The sequence below is a fragment of the Protopterus annectens genome, chromosome 14.part0 (assembly GCF_019279795.1).
Source record: "Protopterus annectens isolate FY-2018-M chromosome 14.part0, PAN1.0, whole genome shotgun sequence".
NCBI lineage: Eukaryota > Metazoa > Chordata > Ceratodontiformes > Protopteridae > Protopterus > Protopterus annectens.
The window spans coordinates 16202302-16228617 of NC_056748.1; the positions used below are offsets into that span (position 1 = coordinate 16202302).

The window sequence follows — 26316 nt, forward strand, 5'->3', positions numbered from 1 at the left end:
ATCTGGCAGGCAGGCAGGCACTGGTTCTATGACTCACTGAGATAACATTTGTTCCATAACTGGATGAATCAGGGATAAATCTTTTTTTTTCTGAGCAAGGAGGAATTCATAAAAGGGAGGGATGGACTCCTATTGCCAAGAGTAGCCCTGATGGATGTCGTTGAGAACTCATTTGTCTGAAACACTCTGATGATACATAGGAAGCTGTAGACTCAGAAAGGAGAGATTGTTGGGGAGGGGGCTAAAAATGTCAGCAGTTATTCTGACTTTATGCACTGTCCTTGACTTAGAGATGCTTTCCTTTTCTTTTTTGAGCCTCCTTGCCACTGGTATTAAAATCCAGTTTGAAGGCACACTGTTGCTTGAAATGCTTTTCTTGAAAGCGATAGCTCAGGTGGAAGGAAAAAAATTATTTGCTATAAAAAGGAAGGTTTGAAGATTTGGATTACACCTTGAAGAAACTTTACCCTCTCGTCAAATCTCTTAAACGCCTTAGAACCAGATGGGTCAAACATGACTTCCCTATCCAGGGGAAATTTAAAATCTCAATTTTAACATCTTCAGGAAGATTTTGAGAAAGACGTCAGGAAACTTTTCTCACAACTGATCCAGAAGTAGCATCCCTGGATGTAGTATAAACAGCATCACAAGAACTCTTAAGGCATGATTAATTACATGAGAGAAAGACAATAAAGAGGCATTCAAAGAGAATGTTTCACCTCTGAAGAGGGGAGGTTAACAGCTTCTTCATGTTCTCAAAGGACAGATAACAGATAAGCCTGGCAGCTCAAAATTCTGAATGTTAAAGTAGAAGAAGTATAAACTTTCTCCTCAAAATTGTCAAAAGCTTTCCCATCCTTGTCAGAAGGAATGGAATTAGCATTAGCAACCTATCAGCTGTTTTAGATAGGGAAATCACTGCAGGGTCTGCTTTAGGGTTAGAAAAAAAGAAGTTTTCTTACCATAACGTTCCATGCGAGTTGTTCATTTCGCCTTTGTTCTTTACATGTGGGTTCAGAGCCGATCCATCGGCTCTGAGTCGGCCACTTTCCAAGCTCAAGACCTTTGAGTAGCTCGAGGCACAGTCTCTATCCCATGATGCTCTCCTACCAACCCCAGATCTAGTTTGCTGAACCAGCAAGAAAAAAAACACACTAAGCAACCAATTACAAAAAAATGTACATAGTACATAACTATTTACAATAGCAAAACAATAATCTGGCTGGAAAGGAGGACACTAGCAAGACCAACCAGACCACCAGTCATACCTGTTCTTCCATAACTTGGAGGGGGAAGGTGGGAGGGAATGTAAGAACAAAGGCGAGATGAACAACTCACATGGAACGTTATAGTAAGAACATAACTTCTTTATGTGAAGTTGTTCAATCTCGCCGTTTGTTCTTTACACGTGGGTAACGTTCCAAGCACCCTAATCCTGGGTGGCTCATGGGAGTATATTCCTGAGAACGGTGGAACCAAAGGAAGCCCTGTCCCTGGAGGCCCTGTCTTTGTAATGAGTGATAAATGTATGAGGTTTGGACCAAGCAGCAGCTGCACAAATGGGTGTCCAAATGTAGATGGGCTGCGTGGGCTAAAGATGTAGAAACAGCCCTGGTAGAATGAGCTTTCACCTCACGTTCTAAAGGTTGTTTAGCTGAAGAATATACAAATTTGCAATCAGAAATCCATTTGGACAATGTAACTTTGGATACCGACAAACCTTTCTTATTGTCTGCATAGGAAACGAATAGTTGATGAGATTTCCTAAATTCTTTTGTTCTGTCCAAATAAAACCTCAATTGTTTGTGAACATCAAGCTTATGTCACATGTACTCCATTCTGTTAGCATGATGTCTGAAAAAAATAAGGAGGTCAATAGACTGGTTCAAGTTTGCCTCAGAGCAGACCTTAGGAAGAAAGGTTGGATTTGTTCTTAAAGACACTGTTGGGGTAAAAGACTAGATATGGAGGCCTGATAGAAAGTGCTTGTAGTTCAGAAACTCTACGCGCCGAAGTAATAGCCACCAGAAAATTGTCTTCCAAGAAAGGAACTTCAAAGGACAAGATGATGCAGGCTCAAAAGGGGGAAGAATGAGTTGAGACAGCACCAAATTCAGATTCCAGAGAGTAACAGGATGTCTGATAGGTGGCCTAAGGTGATGAGTTCCTTTTAAAAAGGCTTTACATAATCTGTGTGACATAATGTTTGAACCACTGTATCCCACATGGAAGTTAAATATGGCAGCCAATTGAACCCTTATCGTAGAAGCTGCCGCACCATCGTGAAAGAGCGAAGTCAAGAATTCCAGAATACTATTAATAGGGGTGGCATAGGAATCAATACCATGCTGAGAAGCCCAATGAACAAACTGCCTCCATTTGCTGTTATAAAGTTTTCTGGTGGAGACTTTGTGAGAGGAAACTAAAATATGTTGAACCGCTGGAGACAAATCACGTGACCTGGCTAGGTTGGGAAGTGGAGCAGCCAAGCTGTCAGTTTGAGGGAGACAAGAGAGGGATGAAGAAGTCCTGATGAATGAGTCAGAAGGTCTGGCACTGGGTCCAGAACCCAAGGTTCTTCCACTTGGTATTGCTGTAGGAAGGGGAACCATATCTGCCGAGGCCAAAACGGGGCTATTAGAATAACAGTCCTTCCCAGGCTTTTGGCTTTCTGTAAGAATCTGGGGATTGGAGGGAAGGCATAAAGGAGACCCGAGGGCCAATCGTGTACAAGTTGAGTCCCTTGGGCTGTCCCCCAGTGGAGGGTACAGGGCAAAGTAGCTTCTGCATTTGGCATTCATCGGGGATGCAAAAAGGTCACAGCAAGGCTGGCCCCACCTGCAGAATATCCTTTCCACCACTCGTTCTTTGTGGGACCACTCGTAAAAAAAAAATTGCCTGAATCTCCTTGTGTTTTGACTGTGCTTCTCAAACATTTTGGAAATATAGAGTATATTTTAGAGCATTTATTATAACTGTAATTGCCTTAATATTGCTACAACTCAAGTGCTCTAGGTTGCACTGCATCTGAATTGTGTGTGTTTTAGCTACTTTTCAGTATATATAGACTTCTCTGTATATGTAGACTAGCTACTTATTCTGCTGTATTACTGCCTCTTAAATCGTTTTTCAGTTGTGCACTTGCCTTGCTTCATTTAAAAAGTTTTAAATTGCTAATTTTGTAGAGTTTTAATTGCATTTACTGTTTAGGACTACACACTCAAGCGTGTTAGCCTTTTCTGTGTTTATTTACTGTATTATTGCATTGTTTAGCCTGTTTCAATTAAAAAAAAAAATACTATCAAGTTTGCTCGTTTCCCACCTTTCCTAGCCAGTCCATATCCCAGGCTTTGCTCGTCTCAAGACTTTATTTTCTGTGTTCAGAGCTATCCTGACCTTGCTGTGGTAGAGGGAAGTCCTACTGCTTACCAGTGGGACTGGTGAGCATTGTACTGCCTATCTAACGCTAGAGGAGTGGTTTTCAGCTCAGAAATGGTAATTTTATTAGCCTTTTTGGGGTGATTTTTACCCCTTTCAACCTTCTGGCTTAAAAACGCGTGTGTTTGCACATTTTTGGCATCATGCAGCACTGCGAGGCTACAGTTAAACTATTCCAGGTGCCAGGAAGTCTGCTCTTCAAATTTTCCGTTAGAACTAGCTGGTTTCTCAGTAGTACCACTAAAATCTGAACCCCTGTGACTAGCACTTGCTCTAGAACCTGCTGGAAAGCACTAGGAAGCCTGAAACTGATACAAGCACTCAGCTCTCCTTGTTAATAAGGAAAAAATTAATCATAGGCACTAAACAGCCTATTATTGCAAAATACCTTGCAAAGGTAAGAGAAAACAGCTCTTAAACTTTACAAAAAAGCACCTAACAGGCATGTCCAAGGGTCAGCTTCCGGTGATTTCTCCTGTCCACCTGGTGAATCTGGGCATACTGGGGCAATGCGGCAACTGCCTCATGTACACAGACAATCCTCTCCTCCTACCACCCAACACTACAACCTGCGAGAGATGCACTTACATAGCCAAACTGGAAACAAAGCTCTCTCCGGCCAAGACTGTGCTAGACAGTCAAGAGAAGGTTAACACCTGCATTACACCTCAAGCAACTCATAGCCCTTCAACGCCCACACCATCAGCACCCACACACAGCAACACTAAACCCACATACGCGGAGGCCCTTAACATTAACCTGCCCAAGCAACAAGGACCTCCGAAGCTGAAACGCAAATAAACACCAGTCACAACCAAAGTGACACATAGCTCACAACACCAGTGTGCCACCCAACAACAGCCCCTAAGGCAAGACAATGTACCCAACACTTTAGTCATAGGTGACTCTATAGTCAGGCACACTGATGTCCCACTCACCAGGCTGAACAAGGAGAAAATTACAGTCAGCTGCCTGTCAGGTGCCAGGATCCACCACATAACGCATGCACTCAAGTCACTCACAACAAGTACAAATACGACTCTGTCATTGTCCATGCTGGAGTGAATGACTTGAGATATACCTCCCTGGACTACATGAAAAGAGACATGGAAAAGCTCTTGGACCATGTGACTCAGGCAGGTATGACCCTAGCCCAGAGTAGCATCCTGCCTTCGCCCAGAATGATACCACAGTACAAGGACAAAATGATTGACTTCAACAATTGGCTAAGCTTCTGGTGTCATTCAAATGGGATCCAGTATTTGTCTGCCTGGGAAGACATGATCGACAAACCACGATGCTTTGCCAGAGATGGTCTGCATCTGTCACCCCTGGGATTCAGGTTACTGGCTAAAGCTCTTTCCACCCCTATAGTGCCTTTTTAGGCAAGGTTCAAAGGATAAAACCACCACTGTAACAGATACAAGCATGCAAAATCTGAAGGTAATGCTACTCAATGCTATAAGTCTAAACCTCAAAATGCACTCGAGGCACTCCTAAAAATGGAGAACATCAATATCTGTGCAGTAACTGAGATCTGGTTCAAGGCTCCAGAGAGCACCCCTGCAACACCAGGCTACAATTCTTACCACACTTTTCGGCCACAAAACCGAAACACTAAAGGTGGAGCAGTGTCCATTATCACCAAGGATATTCACACCTCCAGGCTAGTTGCCAAACACAATGTATCTGAAATTCTCCAGGTGCAACTAACAATAGGTAAGACTGCAATCCAAATTGTAGCTTGCTACAGATCCCCCATCATGCCCCAAGATTCTCACTACACCTTTCTAAACATACTGGAAAATATTAAGATACAACCAAACACCCTAATACTGGGAGATTTCAACTACCCTGCCATTAACTGGGAAAACTACTCGGGTACCAACTCCTTTTCCCAACGGTTCTTGAAATTCATAAATTCCAATGCCCTGGATCAACTAATCCATTGTTCCACCAGGGGCTCCAATATCCTAGACCTGGTCATTACCAACATGGGAGATAGATGCTCCACACCAGTGATCACCCCCCTCATTGGTCAGGTCTGACCATAAGCAAATCACCCTTGACATCCACATCCCACCCCCACCCCCCAGTAAGGAAACCTCCTTAAAAAACTTCTCCAAAGCCAACTTCATACTACTGAAGTCAGAAGTGACAAACTTCATGACACCCACGCAGACGGCATCTGGAAGTTCGATTGCAGAATCGTACACTAAGGCACTGTACGAGCACATCCACTCGTGTATGAATCGTGCCATCCCAAATAGAACCAAGATGTTCTTCTACAAAAAAAAAAGAAGCCAATCTGGTGGTCCCCTGCTATAAACAAACTATACAACAGAAGGAAGAAACTGTTGCAGAAAACAGGAAAATCCCAGGATGCAAAAAAACTCCCTCTCCAGCCTCAGTAAGAAGCTGAATCCCTAATAAAATCCTCAAAAGCTAGTTATGAACATAAAATTGCCAAAGATTGCAAAGACAACCACAAGGCATTCTATAGTTATGTCAAGAATCTAAATGGCAATGCCCAGATCTGCTCTGAGCTACAACAGAATGGCATTAAATATACTGATCCCAAGGATATTGCCAATATCCTGGCAGATTGATTTATTGCCAACTTCACCCCCATCTCACCCCCTAAAGGGCCCATCTCAATACCAAAAAATTGCCAAATTCCGGTAATCACGGCCGCACAGGTAGAAACTGCACTCTCCAAAGCTAAGAATACAGCATCCATGGGACCAGATAACATCCCAGGCTGTGTACTACATGAACTACAAAATAAACTGGCACCTCACCTAAGTGTCATGTTTAATCATAGCCTCACCTCAGGCTTCGTGCCTACTGAGTGGTGCACAGCTACAGTTATCCCGCTCCACAAGGGAGGATCCACCTTGGATCCCATCAGTCTGACAAGCCTGATCTGCAAGGGCATTGAACGCATTATCATGGAACTTATAAACAAAGACATTGGCAACCTTCAAACACAAGACCCCACCCAGTTTGGGTTTGTGAAGGGCAGATCTTGTCTCCTGAATCTGATTGACTTCTTCAAATCAGTCTCCAGAGCTGTGGACGAGGGTAAGTCGGGCCACACAGCCTATCTGGACCTTGCCAAGGCCTTCGACACCATCCCCCACTCTGGAATCATAGATAAACTTACTAAGCTGGGCATAAATCCCTACATCACTCGATGGGTTGCCAACTAACTTACTGACAGAACCCACACTGTAAAAGTAGCTGACTCCAAATCCAGCTCCAGACAAGTGACAAGTGGAGTACCTCAGGGTTCAGTCCTGGGACCACACTTGTTTGGCATCTATTTCTCTGAAATATAGACCAACACTAAGGGACTCTGGCTAACAAAGTTCGCAAATGACTGCAAACTGGGAGCCATTATTGAATCCCTAAATGATGTGGACATTCTACAAAAGGGCCTTACAAAAACAGATGCCTGGTGCCAGAGCCATGGGCTCAAGCTTAATGCCAAGAAATGTATAGTTACCCCCTTTGGAAAAAAACATGTACCCATGAATTACCACATAGGTGGCAGGACACTAAACATCAAAAGTGTGATGACAGAATTAGGGACACAGGTGGACAGTGGTCTCAATTTTGATAACCACATCACCATAACAGTCAGGAAATCCTTCTGTGAGACACACCTCATCACTAGGGGCTTTTCATCCAGAAAAAAGGAGGTCATTGTCCCACTGTATTCATCCCTCATTAGACCGATTATAGAGTATAATGCCCCATTTGGTATGTACCTCACAAAACATCTGCAACAGCTGGAAAGGCCACAGAAATACCTCACTAAAAGAATGACAGGCCTAAAGCAGATGCGATATGCTGACAGTCTAAAAAAAAACTCCAGCTACACTCTGTGGCATATCGTCTACTCAGAGGTGATCTCTGCTTAACATACAAGGCCATGTCTAACCCTGAGCTGTTGGACATGCTCCACTTAAAGAAATCCCAATCCCTCCGAGCCACACGCTTCAGGAATCTAAACCTGGTCATCACAATGAACAAAACATGCTGGAGGAATAGGTTCCTGACCCAGAGACTCCCCCATACTCTGGAATAGACTGCCCATACATGTCAAGCAGAGCGCCTCATTGGCCCTCTTTAAAAGGAACATTGATGATTGGAGAGGAGATGGGAAATTCACCCCGGGGACCATGTCAGTCGCCCTGCTAGACAGGGGTCCAGAGAAGTAAATATTGTGGGAAGAAATATCCAGGGAATTTTATTTTATTTATTTATCATTTGTTGACCGGGAAAGTCCGACTAGGTTCCACAGAGCCTGTTTTCAGCGGAGGCCCGGGGAGAAATGCTCCAGATGCATGTCTTTGGAATGTGGGAGGAAACCGGAGTACCCGGAGGAAACCCACGCGAACACAGGGAGAACATGCAAACTCCACACAGAAGGCACCCCAGCTGAGAATCGAACCGGAGAACCTCTTGCTGTGAGGTGACAATGTTAACCACTGCTCCACTGTGCCACCATTGTTATGGCTAGGCTTGCATAGGCCCTAGGGCCGATAGCCTAGTACCAACCTATGAACCTATGAGGTAACAGAATGGCTCTGCTCAGTTTGTCCGCTATCACGTTGGATGACCCGGGTATGTGCGTTGCTATCAGAAAGCACCAGGTGGATACAGCCCACTGCCAAACTCTCAGGGCCTCTCGGCATAAGGGGTAAGACTTGGTTCCCCCTTACTTGTTGATGTACCAGACTACCGACATGTTGTCGGTCTGTATTGCAATTGTCTCTCAAGGTAGAGAGTCGTGAAAGTGTTGCAACGCTAGAAACACCACTCTCAACTCTAGGACACTGATGTGCAAATGAGATTCCATGTCTGACCAAGTGCCTTGGACAGTTCTTCCCTGAAACAGCCCCCCCACCCTATCAGGGAAGCATCTGTGGTCACTGTGGCTGTGGGAGGGGAAGTACAAATGGGCGACCTACAGTAACTTGGTGGCTGTTCAACCACCAAAGAAGGTCCTTTTTGCATGCATTTGTCAGAAGAATCTTGTGTGACATTGGAAGCTGTTGATAAGACCACTGTGTGAATAGTAACCATTGGAGTATCCTCATGTGCATTCATCCCAGAGGAACCGTTGAGTGTAGCTGCCATGGTGCCTAACAGCTTCAGAACCTGGGATGCCGGAACTCTCCTTTCCGTTAACAAATGGGACACTTGACTTCACAAAGATATTACTTTTTCTTGAGGCAAACTGACCAGGGAGGTGGTGGTGCCTAGATCTGCTCCTATAAAGGAAATATGCTGCGACGGCAATAAAGCATATTTTTTGAAATTTAAGGTTATGGCCAACCTGGAACACAAGTTGATAGTGTAATCTCTGGCGCAAATTAGTTGATGCCTGGTGGTGGGGGTGAGGAGCCAGTCGTCCAGCTATGGAAACACCCTGAATCCTAAATGTCTCAGGTGAGCCATGACCACTGCCATACATTTGGTGAACACTCTGGGGGCTGTGGTGAGACCAAAGGGCAGAGCTCAGAATTGGTAGTGACCAGTCCCCAGCCGGAAACGCAAGTGATCTCTGGATGGCCTGGCCATTTTGATGTGGTAGTACGCAACTTTGAGATCTACAGAGCACATCCAATCACCCATTTCGAGAAAAGGAAGTATCGATTGAAGCGTGACCATCCGGAACTTTTCTTTTTTTGACAAAGGTGTTTAGTTTGCTGAGGTCTAAGATGCGTCTCCAGTCCCCTGTTTTCTTTGGAACTAAAAAGAACCTGGAGTAAGTTCCGGATCCTATCTGGTCCACCGGGACTGGCTGGATGACTCTTTTCTAGCAGCCTTTGAATTTCTATGGCTGCTAGATTCCACAGACTGGGTGGAACATCTGGGATTCTTGTATGAATGGAAGGGGATTCTGAAAAGGGAATGATGTAACCTCTGGTAATTATGCTTTTTACCCAAGAACGTGATGTAATTCCTAGCCTGGCATCTGGGTATAAAGCTAAGCGACCCCCAACTGCCTCCAGAGCAGGACAGTCGGGCCTCCTCTCAGGAGTGCTGATAGGGCTTGCCAAGGAACTGCTCCGTGTCACCCTGGTTCTGCGGACCCCCTCTGCCGCCTGGGCAGTGTCTACCATTATACCCCCCTCCTCTGCCCCTGGAGGGGGGTTCATTACGTGTGTTCTGGAAAGCTCCTTGGGACTTTCGGTACCACATTTTTCCACCTTTCTCCCCTTTGGGGTATGGACTAGTGGGGATGGAAAAATGGACTCCTACGGCAGATAGAGTCTTTCCTTCCTGCTCACACCTAGTGAGCGTTTCCTTGACTTTAGGCCCAAACAAGGAAGAGCCATCAAATGGGATATTAACAAAGGAAGGCTTCTGCAAAGGAGCACAAGTGCATCCAGGATTGTCTCTGCAGAGCTATCGCTGAACCTGCTGCCCGGCTCGATCAATCGGCTGCATAACACATGAGCCGCATGGACGCGTTCACAATAGAATTAAGGGCGTTAAGCTGTGCAGCTACTTTCTCATCTGTTTTGCCCTGTAAGAGCATCTCCAAGCTCTTTGAGGAGATCTCTTTGAAGACGGGTAAAGTGGGTTAAATAGTTGAGCGATCTCATGGCAAATGTCGCAGAACTAAAGATGCGTCTCCCGTATCTGTCCATCATCCTAGAGTCTTTATTATTAGGAGGATGAACAGAATAAGAGGTTTCTGACATCTCTTTCTTGGTGGCCGCCGCCACCACCATGGCATCAACGGGGTCTCCCTTTGTAAGAAAAGACCTGTCTTGAGGGGAGGTGATAAATTTGTTGGCCTCCAAGGGACCGGTTCCATGGAATCAGGAGACTCCCATGCCCTTCGAGCGACCAAGTCCATTAATTCGTCAAAGGGCGGAGTAACCCAGGAGGTGGAAGGTTGAGACCGAAAGGCGTTCAGTAGCACTGACTCATCCTCAGTAGGGGTAAGGGACTGCCAGTCACCCCTCTGCCTTAATATTTCCAGGATGTCTACAAATGAGACATCCTCAAAGGAGGACCGTGGGAACCCTTCTGATTCCTCTAAGTCAGTGTCTGCTGTTAAGGATTCCTGAGGGGAATCCAAATGCCTCCTCTTGCACAGTCTCTTTATGGGGACTTCATCAGTGGGGGCATCTGGTGAAGTCTCAGTCAAGCAGGGGTCACCCAATGGTGTTACCTGAGGCTCTGGGTCTCGACGCTTGGTGGGGACCTGTGGTGTAGGGACAGAACGCGGCCCTTTAGGGGAGGAAGAGGAAAGATCCGAAAAGGTAAGGGTCTTAGCAGACATGACCCTCCTCATGGCATCGAAGGCACCGGTTTCCCGACCCAAGGAGTCCGCCAGTTCTGAAGAAGATGGCAACCTCCCAGAGGCCGAGACCACTGCCTCTGAACCAGAGGACGGAACTAAGCTCATCTGCACCGAAGCCCCGAGAGGGAGAGTCAGAACCAAAGTGTTGGTTCGAATCTCTCCCCCGGAACCAGCGAGAGAGTCGGCTCTGAGACTCTTCGATCGGAACCGAAGAAGTCAAGGTCGACGGGGCCGAGGGCACTGTAACAGGCCTCGGCTCCGAGGGTTCCACCACTATCAGATCCTCTCTTTCCGGCTCCGAAGGCTCAACTGGCCTCGGAGGAGGAGCAGAAATCATGGTGGGGGGGGGGGTCGTAGGCTTCAAAGTCAGCTAGGTCGAAGCTGAAAGCAATTTGGCCAGGGCCGGGTGCACCAAAAATCTCTCCACCATGCAGTCCACATCGATGTCGGAAAGGGTACTGGAAGAACGGGTCAAAGGAGCCGAAGAAGCCACCGACTTAAGGATCAGAGACTTTAAAACATCCGACACCGGCTCCAACACTATGATTTGACTCAGAGGTAAGATTTCAGTGCACGGTTCCGAAGGTTGTGGAGCCAGCGACCGAGTCTTCCCAGAGGTGCTTGGAACAGAAGACTTGTGCTCTGATGACACCTTAGAGAACTTCGACCCCTTCGAGGACTTGGAGGTCTGGTCAGTCTCATCTAAAGCTTCTTGAAAATCTGGCTTCAACAGCCCTTTATCCACCAAATTTCCTTCGCCTTTCTAATAAAACCCTGCCACTGAAGGAATGGCAGATAGAGCAATCCTCTTGCAAATGTAGTGGACCCAAGCTGTACACAAAAGAAACGTGGTTATCGGTGATGGACATCTTCTGTTCACAGTTACACCTTTTAAATCCTGATTTTTGTTTCTCAGACATGATATAAAGAAAACACACACAAATATCAGATCCCTGATAATTAATGTCAATAAAGTCGATAAACCACTAAGAACTCCTTAGAAAGTTCAAATCCCTAAACTGCCAAGGACTATAAGAATTATTTGACACAAAAAACGTTCAAATACAACAATTCTATGAACAATGAGGGGATAGGGAATCAAATTTGACACAGCCCTGTCAAGTAAATGCAACTCAAGCAAGGCTAAAGACCTAGGAGCAACAGCTCCGAATTAGAAAGACAAAAATACAATATCCAGTTAACTCACTTGAACAACAATTACAAGAAATATTAGAAGTCTAACAAATATCCGGTCCATGATAGTCTAAATAAGTAATTTTATATCCTTCTAAGAAGAAAAAAAGGTTACTGGCCCGAGCTTCCTCCGAAGATCATGCGATCCATTGCAGTGGCAAACTAGATCTGGGGTTGGTAGGAGGGCATCATGGGATAGGGACTGTGCCTCGAGCTACTCAAAGATCTTGAGCTTGGAAAGCGGCCGACTCGGAGCCGATGGATCGGCTCCAAACCCATGTGTAAAGAACAAACGGCGAGATTGAACAACTTCACATCAAGTATTTCTGAGTCTGCTGGACCCAGTATAACCGGTCAGATTTCCTGGTGGCATGAGGTTGACACATAAATTATATGATGTGAGAAAAAAAAAAAAACATTCTCTAAAGCATACAAAACAAGAGGAATAGTTGCAGACTTAGGAATACCCAAGTGTACAAATCATAATATATTTGCTGGACAACAGGAATTTCATTCTGATCCCACTGAAACCCCTCTTTCATCTTTGATAAAGTTTCAGAAAAAGAGGGGTGTTCTGGAGGGAAGTCTGAAACACTTTCCTCAGGCTCAGAATCTCCAGGATGAGAAGGATATCAGGGAGCAGAATATTCTCCCTCCAATCCCTGCTCTTTTGAATGAACATAAGAAATTGAGGGAACTCTATTTTCTTTCCTGAACTGGTAGTAGGTAAAGTAAAATCTGAAATTAACGTCCTAGCAAATTCCAGCAAATGTTCCCAAGCCACAGACACAGAAACAAGAGAAGTCATGTTGCTTTGTTTTCTTTTCCTGGCAAACCCCATAGAAAAGACAGCCCCAATAAAGGCATAATATTCTGGGGCTCAGGCACCCTCTCCTGAACAAACAGTAAACCTTCCATCTACCCCCCCTCCCCCTGAGAGTCCGACAACAGTGGTTCTCCTTTGTTTGGAGAGAAACCCGGCAGCCTTAGAAGAAGTGCCCATCCCCCAGTGCCTAGTTCCTGAAGGTGCTACAATGAAGGCAGGTAGTGGTTGGTGTCTTTCGGCTTTTCCCGGTTAGGAGTCGCCACAGCAGAACTCCGGTCCGCTAAGGTTTGGTAGTGTATTTTTACATACCGGGTTACCAGCCCTGACACACAACCTTCAACGAAGGCACGCCTCATTCACTTATGCCTCCACACAGAAGACACTCTAGCTGAGAATCGAACGGGACAACGTCTTGAGACGACAATGCTACTGCAGCACCACCACCGCAGTACACAATGAAGGCAGGTAGTAAGAGTTAAAAAAAGAAAGAGTTAGTAAACTATACCACAGCAAAAAGGTGGTTTTGAGGCAAGAAAACCAGTGTCACTCACCAACAGCACCATTTCCTACACGTAGTACCTACAGCTTACTGAAATATATATGAAAAACTGTGTAAAAATATATATTCTCATTATGACAGCCCAGACAGAGGATTCATAGCCAACAAAGCCAATAACTTCACAGAAAAACATTTTTTTTTTCAGAAACATAATTGTGTGGAAGGTTTTCCCCCAAAAAGGGGACCTATTTGCCCAGCCTTGAAGGATTGCTAATCAACCAGTAGTTTCAAGAAACCCACAAAAGGAGAGCAATTCAGCAGCAAGAAAGCTCTGGACATTTTGGCTCTGTCTTTATAAATTTGGAGCTCTGCTGTAGCTCCAGACAGTACAAAAACAGCACAGGCTACTGCAACAGTGATCTATTGTTGAACATTAGGACAGTGTGATTTCAGTTGGCTAGAATCTTAACAGTGTACTGGACTAACTACCTGCTAATAACTATCTGACTTGTTCCACCTCTTGCATTCACTGATATAGGAGATTTTCAAAATCCAACACGTGTAATACCATGTTACCCATTTACTTAGTTTTTTTTTTAATAACAGATACAATCCTAAGGGTAGCAATTACACTGACTAATCCCAATAATAACTGTTGCAGCTTCACCACCACCTTCTAACTGATCTCTCTACCTCAGACCATAGGTCTCGACCTCTTAAGAGACTAATGTGGAACACAGAACCTAGTAATGTGCAGCAAACAATCAAAATGTAGAACACCTTATTTTTGCACTGCAAGAAAACACACCATTTCCATGGGGCCTGGTTAAAGTGGGTTTTTTGCCAGAAGTATTAAGTTAGCAAATATTGTACATTTGTAAAATTTAGCAAGACACATATATCAATAAATAAAATACACTCAGCAGAAACCATTGATAAAATGCAACATACTCAGTAGAAAATCTCAGTATTCAAGTGCAACTATTAAAAGAAAAAAAAAAAAATAAGCTCTTCAGTACCCACTTTTCCAATCCCTCCACTTCTTCTCCCAACTAAATTTAACTCAACCAAAGACAAATCAGAGTAGAATCTGGGACAAATCAAGAATTAATCAGGGGACACCGTTAAAATATTGCTATCATTACCTTGAGACATTGACAGAATAAGACAATGTGAATTACTATACACATTCTGAAGTCTATAACTTGTCATTATTTGTTAAATGTAATGTGCCACCTTTTCTACAAAAGTCACCAGCTCATCTACTTACTATTAACATGAGACATCTTCACTAATGCTTGACTGTGAGCTTCGTTCTGAGCCTCAGAACCGACTCGGCCTTTATTCCGGCTCACGCCTTCCAAAACTCTCAAGCTAAGCTCTACCCACAATGCTCCTCAACAAATTACCTCAGATCAAGTTTGCAAACTACAGTGACAGACAATAAATAATAGATAAGAGACCATATCTGAGTCCGAATTATGAAGCCAGTCTCTGGGAATATTCAAGCCACCAAAAGTTCTGGAGGCCAGGGGAAGGAAGGAGGGAATGCCACAGATTAGTGAAGATGGACAACACAGATGGAACATTATAGTAAAACATAACGTCTTTACCCTAGCTACCTGATTCTTGGGAGGTCCCATGGAAGATTATTCCTGAGCACCATCCATCCGAATGATGCACATCCCCTAGAGACCTGGTCCAGTTTGCAATGCGTAATAAAGGTATGAGGAGATGCCCATGTCGCTGCAGCACAAATATCGCCTAAAGAAGCTCTGGCATGAAAAACTGCTGATGCTGCTATAGCTCTCATTGAATGAACTTTTACAGGACCTGGTGGGTGGAGTCCCTTTCTGTTGTAAACAAAGGTGATATAGTCCTTACGCCATTTCACCAGGGTAACTTTGGATACTGGACTGCCTAAAGTGACTGAAGAAAAGGCAATAAATAGCTGGATGGATTTTTCCAATATCAAGTAATCAAGGAAAATCCGCTACTCCAATACCAATAACTAAAAGAAAAACGGTGAGGCACACAACCACTGAGGAACCACATGCAAGGGTGTAAAGAAACATTTTAATACCAGTCAATTAAGCGCTTTCATCCTGTCACCATTCAGGACTTCTTCAGAATAAAACAAACATACAGCACTAAACCTCCTATTAAATACTCTCCATTAAATGACGCCAAAATAATTTAAAGAGAAATGCTTCAGCAAAAGTCAATTCATGTAGCAAAACATCCCTAAAATTACCTAAAATAGATTCTAAAACTTCCTTTTACTTTAAAAACAATATGCTAGTAAATCATTGCAATTAAATCCTTGTAAAAAAAAGTATAAAATGAAGCCATCCAACTTTAACCATTAAGTCCATGAAATTGTAAACATTAACGTGTGCTACACAAGCAGAATGGTAAAAAAGTATAAAAAGTATACAAAAGCTGTCCACAGTGTTCGTTAATACTCATAGGTGTTAAAATGCAAAACATAAAAAATGCATAAACTACACAAATCTAAATATTATGCAAATCTAAATATTATATATATATATATATATATATATATATATATATATATATATATATTTATTTTACTATGAGAATGTCGAATGCAATAAGGTCTAATGGTCATTTGGTCGAAATATAATGTCGAAAAGTCAAAACATTGAAAGTGAAAAATGTTGAAAATCATTTAATTGACTATTTTGCAGGGGGGCTATGTCCCCCTGCACCCACCATGCAGGGGGGCTGTGCCCCCCGCACCCCTACTTATATATACCAATTCCGAGATCGCACTACAGTTGGGAAATGGGCAATTCAACATTATGAGTTTCGACTAAACCAAACAGTTTCAACTTTTTAATTCCTGCAGATAGTGATTTCAACCAATTCATGTTCGACCATTTAGCGTTGACATTTTCATAGTAAACCTATATATATATATATATATATATATATATATATATATATCTTTTCATATATTTGAATATTTAAGTATGCATTAAAATTACCCCATTCAAATGCATGTTGAAAAAATGGACAAAAATACTACTAAGATTAATCAAAGCTTTGAAGTGCTACATTTTAAAATGGGTTTAATCCTGGACTAGTAAAGGCATTTAATTTAAACTGCCAACATGTCCCCCTATAACAAAGCCAGTTCTTCCAATCACCTCCCCTGGGGTCAATACTGACCTGTTTTAAAATACCAAAGAAAAACTCTGAATGTGCTGGTTGTTCAAAGGAGTCTGTATAAGGCATTGTTCGAATCCTAATACTATATATATGTTCATCAATATATTAGTTCTCTCAGTCATTCTCATCGCTTTTCTTTTGGATTTTCTAATATCCTTTGTTCTGTGAAGGTAGAAACGTAATTGTCTGTGTACAGCTAATAAATGTAGACAGCATTCCCCATTATTTGGAAAAAAGGGATAAAAAAAGATTGGTAGAAGTAAAATCTGATTGATATTTGACTCAGAAACAACCTTTGGTACTAAGGAGGGATTTGTCTGGAGGAAGTCCCTGTCCTTATGAATGATTAAGTAAGAGGGTTTACAGGACAAGGCTTGTATTTCCGATATTCTCCTTGCAGAAGTTATAGCTATTAAAAATAAGGTTTTCCGGGACAATAATTTTAAGTCACAACTTGCTGAAAGTTCAAAAGGGGGAGAAATAAGAGACTGAAGTACCAGATTCAAATCCCATGGTGCAGATGATTCTTTATACAGTGGTCTGAGCATGAAGGTTCATTTCAAAAAGCTTTTAAAAGCTTGTGACATAAGTGATGAACCACTGAAACCAATATGGAAGCTAGATATTGCAGCAAGATGCACTTGAATAGTAGAGGCGAATAAGCCTGACTCAGAGTGCGGCTAAGAAGTCTAAAACTTTGTCTACGACTGCTGAATATGGGTCAAGATTACTGTCTAGTGACCACGTAGTAAGCTTTAGCCACTTGTTATAACAATTTTCCTGTTGAAGGTTTGTGAAGGATCAGAATGATGCATTAGACCGGGAAGATGAGGAAGGGATGCCTGGCAGTCATTAGAATAGGAGAAGCCATGCAGTGAGCTTGAGATGTTGTAGATTTGATGAATCAGTCCCTCCAGGTGGGACAATAGGTCTGCAGCTGGGTCCAGTATCCAGAGTTTCTGAAGCAGATGAGGCCATAGGAAGGGAAACCATACCTGTCGAGGCCAGAATGGGGCAATGGAAATTATTCTCTTCTTTGACCTGTTGGCTTTCTTTAGAAACTGGCATATTAGTGGAATTGGAGGAAAGGCGTACAAGAGCCCGGGGGACCAATCGTGAAGGAGAGAATCTCTGGGTGACAACAGGGGGGATTAGGACAAAGTAACTGCTGTATTTGTCATTCAGAGGGGAAGCGAACAGGTCGCACCAAGGTTGGCCCAGTGGAGGAATATGTTGTCTGCCACTGCTGGATTGAGAGACCACTCATGAGGCATTGACGATGGTTCTGCTCAATTTGTCCATAATCACATTAGAGCTCCCCATAATGTGCATTGCCCTCAGAAAGCAGTCAGAAAAAAATCGCCCATTACCAAACTCTGAGCACTTCTCAACAAAGAGGGTAATATCTGGTTCCCCCTTGCTTGTTGATGTACCAGAGTACTGACACATTATCTGTCTGTATTGCAATCATTCCCAAGGGGAGGGCATCTTGAAATGCTTGCAATGCTAAGAGCACCACCCTCATCTCCAGAATATTGATATGCAAGTTGGCCTCCAGCTGGGACCAAGTGCCTTGGACTGTCAAATAATGCCCCCCCCCCACCCTATCTGGGACACATCCATGGTCACTATGGCTTGGGGTTGAGGGTGGACAAAGGGAATGGCCTGACAATATTTCGTTGGAGTGAAGCCACCAACTTAGGTCTTCCTTGCACTGAGCGGTGATCACAGTCAGATGGGACACTGGTAGGCCAGAAGCCATTGAAGAATTTGCATGCGATATCTGGCCAGGGGAAGTAGAGTGATAGAGGCTGCCATTGACCCTACAGCCTGAAGAATGAGTTTTGATGTTACTTTCTTGCTTCAAAAGATCTGGCTCACTTTTGATATGATCTCGAGAGATCAAAGAGAACAGATTTGGCACGGAGAAGCGGCAGACGATATCGGAAGTAATTTGGGGAGGAGCATTGTGGGTAGAACTTAGCTTAACAGTTTTGGAAGGCGCAAGCTGAAATAACAGCCGAGTCTGTTCCAAGACTCAAAACAGAGCTCACAGTCAAGGATTATGTGAAGACTGACAACATCAGATTAAACGTTTTCTGAAATAACAAGTTTATAGTTTTAATTTTTGCCATTTGTTAAGGATAATTCATCATATTTTCTCAAAATCACCACTTTCAGGAGGGATTAATAGGGACAGAGCTAATATTGGAGTCAAAATGGGGAACTGATCAAGACACAAGTAAAATAAGCAAAGTTAGTAGAATGGACCATAAATAACCAAACACTGACACTATGTTGTTTGAGTTTTATGCATAGTTCTTGCGTCAAAATGTTGCATTAGCAAACCTGGTGTGGTTCTTTGACTCTGGTTAGGATGACAAAAGTATTCACAAGAACTTAAACTTACAGGAAAATATTATCTACATTAGTAAGCTACAAACAGTAATGAATAGTCAAGAGAACTCTTTACACAGAATATTTTCTAGGATATATGCTACTGTTTATACAGGAAGATACTGTCTATGAGAAACTCACAAGCACCAAATTATAGTAGCAGTAGTGAACAGTCAACAGTAAAAACAATGAAGACATGAAAGGAACAAATTAGTGGAAAAAATAAACAGGGAAATAACTTTTTCCAGGAAAATATTAATGCACAAGTACGAAATTATAGCAATTGCTCTTCTTAAACTTGGAAAGTTGATTGAACAGGATTTGTGTTAGTTGCATTTTCTGAAGGATATGAAGTCTAAAACTCAAAGCTATGTCATTATTTAATGATTTGAATTCTCAGTGATTTGCCATAAAACCACAAATTTTATGAGCAAAAGACCAAAACTATGAGGCAAAAATCTGGAACCCTACTTTGTTTGAGACAATGTTTAATCACTCCTACATTCTATACAGTCAGCCAATTATCACTGCCCAGTAAGAAAACAAAGCAGCAGCTGCAGCTCCACACATTCAATAGACCACAACCCCCCAAATGCAATCAGGAAAAAAAAAAAAAAATCCAAGGCAGAGGATTAGCTCCCAGGCAGGCAGCAACAGCAGTCAGCAGCCCAGCAACAGCACCACCACAACCATACTGACCCAAGTAAAGCAAATCTTAGGCCTTTTGTAAGCTCTTTTCCCTCAGGTTGTTAGTGGTCTGGTGTACAGTCATTGTACCGAATAAACTGCAGTGGCGGCAGCAACTTCTGTTCTGCCAGTGCCACCTCGTCCAGTCTCTGTTTCCTGTCCATCTTTATCCATGGTCAGAGCAAATTACCATTCAAAAGAATACTCCTCAGCTTGAAGGTACTGGACTTCAGCGCCACTAAAACTGGAACGGCATGTGATTGGCTCAGGCTGCATTTTGTGCCTGATTGGCTCCCTTTACTTCCGGAGTAGTTACTCAATTGGCTGTTCCTGTGGTATATGAGGCAGTCAAAAATCACAAAGCAGAGTCACCACTGTTCATTGTGGAAAAGCGGAACAGTGGGCAAAAATCAATCATAAATGCAGAGTGTTCCACACAATCTGGACCATTTGGCTGCTCAGCCTTAAACCCAAATAAGGGTTTTAGTAAATTTGCCATTGTTGTGGGTAAGAAGAAACATAGCAAAATAATTCAGGTCAGTGAGCAACAGGAGCAAAATGTCTCTGGCTTACAACCCATTGATAAAATTTAGATCAAACAATTCCTGTACTTGGCAAGAGACAGATAGTAAAGAGCAATTCTATCAGGTCCTTAGCAAAACTGTCCATATTCTACACCAATAGAAGCTCTTAAAAAGGCACTGGAAGTAGAAATATTAAAATACAGGTATTGTTTGCAGGAAGAAATGAATACACAGCCCAATTATCTTTTCTCAGTTAATTCCAAGTTATTCACAAAACACAGTACCTTCTATGTAAGCTGACAGCCCTTACAAGCATCTCCACCATACAGGCTTAATCTCACATATCCCCTCCAACAACCGATTGCCAAACAATGATCACAGCTGCAGGCCTTTCCTTCTGTGCCACCAAAAATCTCCACTTAAACTTGCCTCTGGCTGCATCCACAACGGACTCCAAATGAAACATCCACCTTCAGAAAACCCAAGTCTTGGGTCACAGCAAGGGCTCCACTCCACAATGAACTTCCAGCTGAGAAACAAAATGCCTGTCCACTGGCAAGTTACATCCTTTTATACAAACGTAACTGGTAAGCATTATTCTGTCTAATACAGTAAATGCCTACATTTCTTGAGAATGTAGCAACACAAGATTCATTTAAAGGCACATGTTCTACTTTTTTCACCCACAGGATGTCAAACTACTACTCTGCCAATATGAAATCACCAGTTTTTGACTCAGAGATGGAATGTTAGAGCTAGACAACCCATCAGCATTCCTATTAACCAAAGTGAGTCCATGAGTGATGATATATTGGAAGGGATGTAGTAACAGTGCTCAGTAGCAGTTGTATTACCATCCTGTTGTTTAATCGGCCAAACAGATGGGGGATGGTTTCTCACCAGGATAAAGTATCTACACAAGAGGCAATACTTCAACAAATAAAAGCCCCACTTTACAGGCAACTGCTGCCTCTCTATGACTGCTATGACTGAATCATACTTATTTCGAGTGATGCTCAGTTTCTAACTGATAACACACAGACTGCTCCTCACACTGATTACCCTGCGACAATATGGCTTCCATATCTATGTTGCATTCCTTGTGTTTGTAAGGCAAACATTCATATGCAAGCATTAGTAAAATCAATAAATCACTAGCAGTAGGTTGGAACATAACAGTTGTTTGAGATCATTACATAGTATAGCTACCTCAAGATACCTCTGCACTTTGATAGAGCCTCTTCCCTTTGTAACATCTGTCAAGCAACAGGCAACATTTGCAAAACTGGGCATAAATTTTCTGTAGCACTCATCTAGTCCAATGAAAGCCTTACTCTGTCTTTTAGTGGAAGATATAGGTCAGATTCTTTTATTTGTTTATTTCTTTCTAGTTTTAGTTGTATCCTCCTCCTCCTCCTTCTATAAGGCAGCCAAGATAAATTGGCCACCACCATGTCAAATTTATTTTTTTTCAGCATTCCTAGGCAAGCCTGCCTGTCTTATCAATTCTGACATAACATCCACTACTGATGAAACTTCCAGTCCCCTGCAAGGATAACCACATTGCCTAAGTAATACAATAGCAAGTCAAGGTTGGGGCTTCAATATTTTATCTATCAGCCTCAGAACAGTGTCTGGAGCTTTGTGTAGGAAAAATGGTAGCACAATCTAATGAAATAAACCATTGGGGGTTACAAAAGTAGTCTTCTTTTTAATTTAACAGAAGGGAAATACTATTTGTCAATACTCATTTATGAAGTATGTTGCTTTTGCTAGTCTCTGCATCATCTCATCAATACTAAATACAGTACAGCTATCAACATTTGAAATGCTATCCATTTTGCTAAAATCAATATAGAATCATACGCCTCCATCAAATTAGGAAACCAGCACTACTGAGCTATTCCATTTAGTCGGCAATTCTTCCATCACTCCTAATTTGAGCATCTTTTGAACTTCTTTTGTTAATTTTTTCTGGGACTCCCAAGATCCCAGTCAAATTTTACTGCAGGTGTTCTGTGTCACATTTTATCAGTTTAGTTCCTTTATTTCTTGTTTTCTGTTTTGGAGTTTGGAAAATAATTTCTCTAACTGCACCTCAGGTACAAATTCTCTCTCATCTCCTACATGAATTTCAGCAATGGGTTCAAGTTCCGTATCATCTACTTTTCTTAACATAGAGTTCAGTGTTTTACTGACTCTCTCTCCTAGTTTAGTCTCTACTACCTGTGGATAATAAACTGACATTTTTAATCTGGTTAGCCTTAAAGCATTGGCACAACAAATGCAATACATTTCACATAAAGGGCATGTCTTTGTCACTGAGAATCTTATTAGAGTTTCCCAGAATTAGAGATAGGAAAGGATGAGAGTTTGCAGAGGGGGTGAGTACAGTGGCATATCCAGGGGCTTTTTAGTAAGACTTTGACAGCTGATTTGAATACTTTTGGTTGTTTAAGAGATCAAATATCCAGTGGGAATTTGTTCTAGGAGATGGGGTGATAGCTATAGAGGTTCTGACCAATTTTGCTCTTGGGTCTGTAGATGTGTCGTAGGTTTTGGTCTGAGCTTTGGAGGGACCTAGAGGGGGTGTATGAGGAGATACGAGGAGTCAAGTTAGGACAGATAGAAGGTTGGTAAAGGATAGAGTGAATAATCTGAAGTTGTGAGAGGAGAAGCAGGTGGGGTAGTTCCAGACAATTTAAGTGTTTTAGAGATAGACAGTGGAGGGATCTGTAGGTTTGATTAGCAGCATATCTAGCCACTTTGTTGTATGTATTTTCTAGTTTGGTTAGGAGGGTGTTTTGGAGGTTACAGAGGATCTGGAAGTTGTATATTAGGCTTGGTAAGAGGTAGGTGTGAGTGAGAGAGAGAGAGAGAGTAATCTTGGCGTTGATGGATAGGTATTTATTTTGTTTCTGTATAAGAGGCCAAGTTTTTGATATCTTTTTTTAATACATTCCTCAGATCACACTTCAAGGGGGATTCAAGATTGAAATGGTATGACTGGCTGTTTACTGATAAGCTCTGATCAGCAGTTAGTTTGTTGGATTAATAAACCACATTTAAAGGCATTAAATTACAAAAAAATCAAAGTATTCAACTGTTGGTTGCATTTCCTACATGGATTCACATCGATCCACTGAAGCCAATTTCAAGAAATGCAAACCAACTTCAGAGAACATTGATTTTTTTTTTCCACAGGGGCAAGCCCTCCTTCACCCCCCCCCCCCATGTGAGGGATACCCCCAGAATTATATATACCAACTATGATATTGAACTACAAGCCCTCCTTCACCCCCATGTGGGGGATACCCCCAAAATTATATATACCAACTATAATAGTGAACTACAATGGAGAAAAGGGCAATCTCCACTTTCATTGAAGTCAATGTTGTCAAACTGGCTTTGGTTTCTTTGTGTTCACAGAAATTGCCTTTAACGGACTGACATGCTCCATTCCTACTCTTGGATCATATTTTTGTAACTTTGTTGTCTTCCAAATATAATAAATGTTACTTTTCTGTGAACTGGTACTTTAGTACGTCCATACAAGCTGGCATGTCACTGTATCTTAAGTCAAGGGTCTCAAAAAGGAAAACACAAAGGTATAACACTATCTGGTTTTAATAACAGCAAGTTAAAAGTATGACAAGCTTATAAGCTTTCACATAAAATGCTTTTCCAAGTCAAATAAAATCAGAGAATGCAGTAACAAACATTTAAATAACCTCTCTAGAACACGTGATCAAATCACATCTTTCAAAAATTTAAAAAAACTGTCACCATCTAGTACACATGTTTAATAAAGGCTTTATACTATAGCCATCATTTATGCCCAGAGGTTGATCAGCTCCAATACTGAAATCCATTTATATTCATCATTTTCTGTCATAGTGAATATAACACTATCTCTTTTACTATTATTTATTACCTCAAGCACTGAAAATCTAAAGAAAGTATTGTTTTTCCTTTATGAAGGACAAGTTTAAGTTTTATGCCAGACAAATACATTATTACATTTACAAGTACAGAAGACATTGTGTTTGGCATATAGCAGTATACACTATATTTTTCATTTCACAATTAACAGGGGGTTGTACATAAATAGACATTTTATGCATTTGGATAAATACATACATGAGTCATTTTATAAAGGGTCTATATTACATTATCAAAGTTTCAAAACTTCGAATCTGATATGGTCAATACCATATAATCGAAGTCTTGAAACATCGAAAATGTAATGAAACACAACAACCTACAAATATAAACCATTTAAATGCTCTAAGCACAGGGACAAGCCCCCTGTACCCCCCCACACCCTCCACTACTTAAATATACCAACTCCGAGATCATACTACAGTGCAGAAAAGGGAAAGCTTCCCTTTCATCACTGTACAGAGATCTCTGTTAAAAGATTCGAAGTTTTGAAACTTCGATCTTCTGATATAGACCCTTTTATAAATATACTGACAGAAGTGACAATTACAGCATGGTCTATTGTCATTCCCTTTTATATTTTTAGTATGTTTAAAATTATTCTATTTCTAACATAATGTCCATTTTAAATGTTTACTCCTATATATAAATTTAGGGTTATCAGCTAGTCTTTCCCTAAGATCATCTGTGTTTTTTTTTAACATACACCAGTTCTTTTAATTATATTCTCAATGGCTTATATTTGTTAATTATACCCTGTTGCTATCTTTATGCCACTCACAGAATTATTCTTATTTTGATTCTTCTGAAACATTTTATTTACACCACGAGAAACATTAAAAACTGGCTTAGCAATACTATCACGAGTGACAAATTATTTCATCCTATTTATATTATGAATATTATAACCCCTTGCTTCAAAATATAAATCCATGTAATGCATTCTTTAAAAGATTCAGTCTTACTGTTCAATCTAGAACACCTATACAGTGGATTTTTCAATATGTTCTGAAGTAAAAAGGTGGGTGCATGCTTGATTTCTGTAAATGTCTATTCTTTTTTTATATATTTTTTACATACTGAAGTTGTTATAGCACTACTTTCATCCCTAATACCTTAAATGTCAAAAAAAATAAATATTCTTCATGGACATATTTTTCTTAAAATTCAAAAAATTAGCCGTAAAGGTTAAATATCCCAAAAAAATTTCAACCAAAGCATGATCTATCCCACCTCATATCATAAAAATATCATCCACAAATCTGTTATAAAACAACAGAGCATTTTAAATGGATTTTCCGTGTTAAAGACAAATTCATCTTCCCATATGGATAACACTAAATTTGCAACGGTATTAGCAATGGGTGTGCCCACTGCTATATCAAATTGTAGATAGTATAAATCCTGAAACAGAAAGCCATTATTCTCCAATACTGTCATAAGATTCTCACATACCTGACATTTCTATAGTGGAAAGTGATGTATATTTTGACAGATGTTTTCTCGCCACTTCTACTCCATAATAATTTGGTATAGCAGTGAATAAGGAACCAATATCAGGAGTATTAATTTAAAAAAAAAAAAAAACAAAGAAATAACATTTGTAAAAATTCAGCACTATTTTTTATATAATTGTGTGGGTATACTTCATATGACCTAAATTTCATTTGACTGAGACCAAAACACTGAAAGTTCAAAAGACTGAAAACTCATTTGACTGAAACTCACAACACTGACACAAAGTAAAAGATATATGCCTTTTCTCCACTGTAGTGCGATCCTGGAGTTAGTATATATAGTTATGGGGTGTGTGTGGGGGCACAGTTTAGGTAAATATTGTTTTCTGCAGAGATATTCATTGCAGTTATAAATATCCATGTGTATGGTTTAAAATGTATAAAGTGTGCCCCCCACACCTCTCTTAACTATATATACTAACTCCAGGATCACACTACAGTGGGGAAAAGGGCATATACCTTTTACTTTAATGTGTCAGTGTTATGAGTTTCAGTCAAATGAGTTTTCAGTCTTTTGGTCTCAGTCAAATGAAATTTAGTAGACCCAACTGTGCACATGGCATGAAGTCTGTCTTAACTTAGATTCTAAACATATACACTCATCCATCTATCCACAACCCCTTTTCCCATTTTTGCACATGGTACTGGGGTGTCACTTCACAAGTATAAATACAGGGTCAGAAATCCAGCCTTTGGCTGAGACTATTGGTCTAAGGTGGGCATTAATAATATTAAGGAATCTTGGGTAAACTGTAGAAGAATGATGT

At 41.5% G+C, this 26316-nt stretch overlaps 1 protein-coding gene across 2 annotated transcripts in view; it reads right to left on the reverse strand.

The window, feature by feature from the left end:
- The window catches only part of BBIP1 (BBSome interacting protein 1), a 384558-nt gene that overhangs the window by 222997 nt on the left and 135245 nt on the right, over nucleotides 1-26316 (reverse strand). Inside the window, exon 1 of one of the 2 annotated variants that reach the window (XM_044055717.1) lies at nucleotides 4530-4546. The exons of the other annotated variant lie outside the window; for it this stretch is intronic. The gene's annotated coding sequence lies outside the window, so the exon portion shown is untranslated. Of the gene's footprint in view, nucleotides 1-4529; nucleotides 4547-26316 lie in introns of those variants that run through there. 2 annotated transcript variants of the gene reach the window in all.